Genomic DNA, 7,767 nt, shown 5'->3' with positions numbered 1-7,767 from the left:
TTATAATAAAACATTACATTTATCAGGCCCTCCCCATCCACATTACGTCACACCCCCAGACACATTATGACACCCCCAGCCCACTGTACTTATCTATGCTTCTAATGCTGCTGACATTCCTGTTGAGTGAGCAGGGAAGCTCTTAGTCTCACGAGATTAATAAAGCTCATGCAACTTAGATCTCCTCGGCTTGCTCTGCAGGCTGTGTCCTGCCCTGGACTGGGAGCACAGATTCCTCCTGCTGACCAGAACTGGATTAAGGCTCGGGGGACCCAGGCACTTAAGTCAGGGGGGCTCCTATGATGTAATTTGGCTATTAGACACATTTTTGACAAATACACAGGCAATACTGTGTGCACTACTGTTAGGTGCACGCAGTTCTGCCTTAACAAGCAGTACAGTGTGAAGCAGGACATATCTCCCAACTGTTCTTGTAGTCAGACCAAATCCTGACTAAGCGGGACAGTCACCCACCAAATTCAGAACAGTTGGCAGACTGTCCTGGTCTCTCCTACCTGTCTTGTCATTGTCACCACCTGTGGCTGCGGGTGTCTTTAGATCAGTTGCTGCTTGTCTGGATCTTGGAATGTTGGATGCCCTATTAGGAGAAAAAGTACATGAGTAAATGAAATTTAGCCCTGGTGTTAAATCAATATAGCATCCATGTTTTAAAATTAGGCCTCACTCCTGCCCCAACATTAAAATACTAGTATTCACATTTGATAAATACATCAATTTCTCTCCAACTAGCCCTGACATTAAATAGTATTCCAATTTAATAAATAAAACTATTTACCTCTCTCCAAACAACTCCAGCAAGAAATTAAATAGCATTTACGTTTAATAAATATATCCATTTCCCACAACCCCCCCAGGCATTAACTCATAATCACATTTAATAAATAGACCTCATTTTCCCCAAACAGCCCCACATTCAATTAATAGCTCCCAAACCACCCCAGCATTAAATTAAAAATCCAATCACTCCATCTTAAATTGTTAGGCCCCATTATTAAATAGCCCCACCATCACCTCACAAAAAAAATAGCACCCAATAATTAGCCCCTACCTGCAATTCACCATTAGATTAATAGCCTACCTCCCACATTATATTAAGACCCTCCCCCCTCACACATTATAGTCATACACCGGCCCCCACACACATACAGTATTCATACCCTGTCACACACATACACACTCTATAGTCATACCCTGTCACACACAAAACATACTATAGTTACACTGTAACACACACATTCTAGTCATACACTGGCCCACACACACACTTTAGTCATACACTGGCCCAAACACACACATACTATAGATCCCCTGTCGCACACATACTATAGATCCCCTGTTGCACACATACTATAGATCCCCTGTCGCACACAAAACCTACCATAGATCCCCTGTCACACACACAAAACATGTCATAGATCCCCTGTCACACTCACAAAACCTGTCATAGATCCCCTGTCACACTCACAAAACCTGTCATAGATCCCCTGTCACACTCACAAAACCTGTCATAGATCCCCTGTCACACTCACAAAACCTGTCATAGATCCCCTGTCACACTCACAAAACCTGTCATAGATCCCCTGTCACACTCACAAAACCTGTCATAGATCCCCTGTCACACTCACAAAACCTGTCATAGATCCCCTGTCACACTCACAAAACCTGTCATAGATCCCCTGTCACACTTACAAAACCTGTCATAGATCCCCTGTCACACTCACAAAATCTGTCATAGATCCCCTGTCACACTCACAAAACCTGTCATAGATCCCCTGTCACACTCACAAAACCTGTCATAGATCCCCTGTCACACTCACAAAACCTTTCATAGATCCCCTGTCACACTCACAAAATCTGTCATAGATCCCCTGTCACACTCACAAAACCTGTCATAGATCCCCTGTCACACTCACAAAACCTTTCATAGATCCCCTGTCACACTCACAAAATCTGTCATAGATCCCCTGTCACACTCACAAAATCTGTCATAGATCCCCTGTACACAAACTACCCCCCCTTACCTTGTGCGCTCCGCGGCGCGCTCTGTAGTGTCTTCTATCACATGGGACGGCACTTATCACATGGTGCACGTCCCATGTGACAGTCTTCGGCAGATCCATTCATTTCATCGGAGGGGAGGAGGGGACGCGCGGCAATCAGTAAGTGTAGTGCTGGCCCCATTGCTCAGCGCACAGACTGTCATGCCGAATTCCGGCATGACAGTCTGTGCGCTGAGCAATGGGGCCGGCCAGCTAGCAAACGGCCCATCTGGCCATCGGCCCTTCTGGCATTTGCCAGAAGTGCCAGATGGCCAGTCCGGCCCTGGCTGTGAGGCACAAGTGCTAACAACTAGGCCACTGTGCTGCCCTATAAGCTTATTTATGTTTAAACTGGACCTGTCACATACATAGACTGAACTAACATACCTCTCAACGTCCAAATCCATCCTGATCTAACCAACCCATATTTATTCGTAGCCATGCCCAATTTCTGGAAAGCTCCACCCCTTCTGGGGTCCACAAATTGGTACAGTCTCACCAACGTCAAGACAGTTGAGAGATATGAACCAACGTTCCCGAGGAAGCGTCCCTCAATTCACTAGGAACCAGTAACTCATGAATATCACTCAGGCACTCCCTCAGTGATGTCACTGGTTCCGAGCACCGTGATAGGCTGGTTCAGTCCACACAATGGATGCCCCCACTGTGTGTAAGTGACAGGTTCACTTTGATATAGACATTGTGAATGGAAGCCTGGAGTGCCAAATTCGAGCACACGCAGCCAAGTCGGAATCATGCTCTGGACATTCCAAAGTTACTTGTTTTTCTGCCGTATCTCTTGCTCCAGGGCTAGTCTAAGTCCTGAGCACTAGTGATGACAGTCTCTTATGTATGCTATAACATGTGTTTGCAATCCAATGTATTTGCAATTTTTTTGAATGCCTATATTATTAACAGGTAACATTAATTCAATAATTTTGTTTTGTTTTTTTGTACGTTCTTTTGTGAATTTATAATCCACGTAGACAGTGGACATATCCTGCAGAGTCTTGTGTAGCAGAGCAGACCTACACCTGAATTCATCAGCGCTCTTAGCTAAGATCCGTTACTTGTCAAATTCAGGAGTATTCAGAGCTGATTTACATTAAAACAAACGCGCGTTGCGCTCTGTATTTGTGCCTTCATGAATCAGCCCTGAAATGTTGAATCTTTCTATTGTATTTAATAAAACTTGAAACTGCAATTGCTAAAACATGTCACTCTGCATCATTATTATGGCAACCATAACTGTCCTTCACTGTTTACCTTTACTGAACCTCTCTACTCTTCTGGTTCTGGAGAAGGTTTTTGCTTTTGCGTAACATGGGCACTTTTATGGTTATCTGCCAACTTGGAGCAGCTGTGTGTCCTGTATTTTTCTTTGGCATCATGCTCACTGCCGGACACCGGACCAGGACACTTGTTCCCCAGAACACAGAAGTTGTGACAGCAGCTATTGCCATCAAGGAGGCGGCTATGTCAGGATTCGGCGGCTGAACTGAGATGGAATTATAGTAGATCTTTATCTTGTTGTGAAGACTCCTCGGCACCAACGTGTAGTTTCTCATTGCCTTCAAAAATTCGTCATGGTTTCATGCATGTGAGAAGATGTTTACGTGGAACGTAGGATTAGCAGAACTAAAATGCAGCCGTTGCTAACGGCCACCCTCATGCCCCACACGCCATCTTTAAAGGTGTATATTTTTTTTATAGATTTAACATATATCACTAGAAACTATTAAATGAACTGTACATATGAGAAAATTGCAGGATCGGGAAGCAGAAGTAAGTGTGATATGGTTATGGTTAGGGATAAAGAGAGGGTTAGGGATATTCTTGTCGACCTAATACTAGTGTCTATGGCATTATTTTCAACTTTCCAACCCTGTCTCTATTATAGTGCTCACCACATAAATGTTGATCATGTAACTGTCGAAAATATGAATCACAAATGGGTGGGAGGGCCCAAGGACAATTCCACCTTGCACTATTTTACATTATGGCCTTGGTCTATCATCTTGTGTAAAATGTCTACTGATACCGCTGCTGTCTGTCAGATGAGCTCTGATTACTGCTACTGCTGTCCTGCTGTGTCACACATGCTGCCTAATGGTTACCTACTTAATCTTCTTTTCTAAATGACAGTTTCATTGATCTAGTCATGTGTGATGAGGATGATGATGAGGGTGAATACATTGTCAACATTGAGGAAGATGGCCACTGTTAGCCAAATGCCCATTAAAAAATAAATTGTAGACATCTTCGTCTGTCTACTTGTCTAAATGTCTATTAATGCAGCTGTCATTCTTATGAACTCTGATTACTGTCTCTTCACTTTCCATGACACATGCTATCTAACATTGAAAATATTGTGTCCATGGTCTTTCTCTCACCATTTGACTTTTGGGTCAGGCCCACCTTCGTCTATCTACTTGTCTAAATGTATATTGATCCTGCTGTCCTTTTAATGAGCTCTGATTTCTGCCTCTTTCTTTACTTTCCATGACACATAATGTTTAATTCTGAAACTATTGTATCGTCTGTCTTTTTTCCACCATTTCTTTTCTGAGTCAGGCCCATCTTAGTCTATTTTCCTTTCTAGAATTAGGATCCTATCAGACAGTGCCACTATGTTTCATAGGGATTGTACCATGCTTTGCTCACAAAACTTGGTGGTTTAGAATTTTTAAAAAAATGAGAGGTCGGTTTAGGAGATGCTGGTTGTGGCCCATAAAATTTCAGGGCATTTTTGGCATTCAGAGACCGAATTTAGATCATTGCTGAAGTTTTTTTTAAACGACCTGCCATGCCACCAACTGGAGCAAAAGGCAGTAACGAAGTGGAATTCAACACTTAAGAGACCTTTTCAAGCCATTTTAGTCGTAGCAAGTCAGCTCTCTGCAACCTTTGGCCAAAATTGGTGAAAATTGTTCTGAAGAGATCATTAGAAAATAGACTGTAAATTAATGTTAATGCTTTACATACTAATGTAGGAACAAAAACAGCTCAAATTTACATGATTTTACCTATTTTTCACAATTTTAATCCAGATCAAAAACCAAAACAGGTGATTTTTGGCCAAAACAAAAACACGGAGATGGTTTTAGACCCGAAACTAAAACACAGGAGTCTGCGTACATCTCAACTTTTAAGTGTTGACCGGCTGCAAGATGCAATTAATCTTTTTCTACAAGTTAGATGAAATTCTTACTTTTTATACTTATTCTCTAGGTTTTATAAGTTCATATACATTGAAGGGGAGTATTTTAAATGCACAAAGTACATTAGATGGATGGGAATATTGCATTTTACGGAACAATATGCTGTACTAAAGGCCGTACTTTCTCTGCTTATCCATAATAAAGATTTAATGCTCTGGAAAACTTTTCGGTGCCTCAGTTTTAGATACAGAGTGAAAAACTGCAACTTTTTAATTCATGTTCTCACAATAGCTGGTAGAGGCTTAGAAGGTCAGTAGATAAGAAACATTTGGACATGAGAAATTATTTTATTGGGTATTTTAACTTTTAGACATAGTGCTACTGCCATCTACTGACTCAATTCATAACTTATTGTTTTATTTTATTTTTTTACTGACATAGGGCCACCCCCTCCAATGCAACATGGTTTTTCCTTACTTACTTACTTTTGCTTAACTTTCCTTAATGAATCAGGCCCAAAAATCTTAAGTGCAGAGAAGTTTAGAAGAGTGTTTAAGCAAATGATTACGTGTTGAATGGATATGCTTTTCTCACTAGAGGGTCAGTTTATTATGGGGGAGGCGATATAGAGTTTCTATCATTGCAATAGAACATCTAATATTATTGCAATCTACCATTACAATTTGTAGACTCTGACCCCTTCACCAGCCAGTCCTGGATGCCTCCGTACATGTGTAACTTCCTTAGTGTAATTGGAAGCCTGGACTTGGGATTTCCACTTTCATCGGGAAAAAAAAGTACACAAATTATTTAAAATAATAAAAAAACAAAAATGAATAATTCCCTTGAACTCCGGTGGGAAAAAACGCTTTACTTTAATAAATGAAGATGCAAGCTGGGCATGCTCAGAATGGGCCCCTCTCTCTGCACTTTTCAGAGGGGGGTGACGACGTTTATAGCTGCAATATCGGGCCCCTAACCAAAACTTTGCCATGTGGCGATGCAGAGTTCCGCCCATGATCATCCCTTTGTACAGGACCATAAAGGAGGTACTGTATGCGCAATGACATAACATAATGTCAGCATTATGATTTCTGTATCCCTATAATTCCCAGAGACAATTCCAGGTTTTCATATTTGTCCCTGGGAACTAATTTACCCAACTGCACAATAAAATCCTACACGTTAGATGTAATTATTACTGTGTTTCCATTCTCTAGACCTTATTTGTTAATTATTATTGGAATGAATTATGCAGAATAAAAGAGTACTCTATGATCCAGGTCAGTAAATGTCATGGTAGGTATTGTTCTATGGTCCACTAAGAGATGGGGGTAAATTTATCAAGCTGCAGGTTTGAAAACGTGGAGATGTTGCCTATAGCAGCCAATCAGATTCTAGCTGTCATTTTGTAGAATGTACTAAACAAATGATAACTAGAATTTGAATGGTTGCTATAGGGAACAGGCCTGATTCATTAAGGAAAGTTAAGCAAAATTAGGTAAGGTAAAACCATGTTTTATTGGAGGGAGAGGTAAATTGAAAATGTGATGGCAGATTTATATTTGGGGTATGGCATGTCCTAGATCAACTTTAAATTTCAGTGTACATATAAGCTATCAAGTATTTGTGTGCTACATAAAAAAACAGACAGATGCAAAATAATAATCTAATTTGAAGTACTTGCATTGCAACATGGTTTTGTCCAGAAAACTTGAGTAAGAAAACTTACTCAATTGTTTGCTTAACTTTCCTTAATGAATCAGGCCCAACAGCTCCACTGTTTCAAACAAGCAGCTTGATAAATTTACCCCATAGCGCGAGTTTTAGCGTTTAGGGGTCTATTTATGATCCAAGCATGGTAACTATCAATATGTTTTGCAGCAAATCTCCTTCTTCCACAAAGCAATTTTCTGTTCACGGACAGCCTAACACTGCCACCAAATGCAGACAATGCACATACACATTATTTTGACATGTGAGGGAGCCAGTGAAGCTGGATCGCATTGATAATGACACCATCCTGAGTGTCACTTTGCTGCAAAAAGCTTTATTTTTCGCAGCTTAATAAATTGCTTAATGCTGCTCTCCCCAAAAAAGATCCATGAGGACAGCAGTAGGCTGGTAATTAGGTTAATGACAGAAAAAAACTCTGATTAATGAACCATTTGTTAAGAATAAGCAATAGCAATTTGGCTCTTCACAGCTTGTTAAATAGACAGCAGCAAAGTGTCCCTGGAATTTACTTTAAAAAGATGTCAACTAGGCTCACTCTATACTCTAGACTTGGACAATTGCTCATTTTATCGCTCTAAGCTCCGGCTTCCACCCATTGGATAACAAGAGTCACGTTCATCTACAATAAATAAATAAAGTAAAAGCAGAAGCATTCAAAACGTTGACCTTTGATTCCAACTACTGGAAGCAAATAGGCAGCTGGCAGCTCATAGTCCAGGGAGCCAGCAGTTCTCCACAGCATCCAGGAGAGGGCGCAAGGGGGGTGCTTTGACGTTTCCAATGATCTCATTCTATTGAACTAGTAGAGC

The sequence above is a fragment of the Mixophyes fleayi genome, chromosome 3, assembly GCF_038048845.1.
Source record: "Mixophyes fleayi isolate aMixFle1 chromosome 3, aMixFle1.hap1, whole genome shotgun sequence".
NCBI lineage: Eukaryota > Metazoa > Chordata > Amphibia > Anura > Limnodynastidae > Mixophyes > Mixophyes fleayi.
This window is presented reverse-complemented; position numbering follows the sequence as displayed.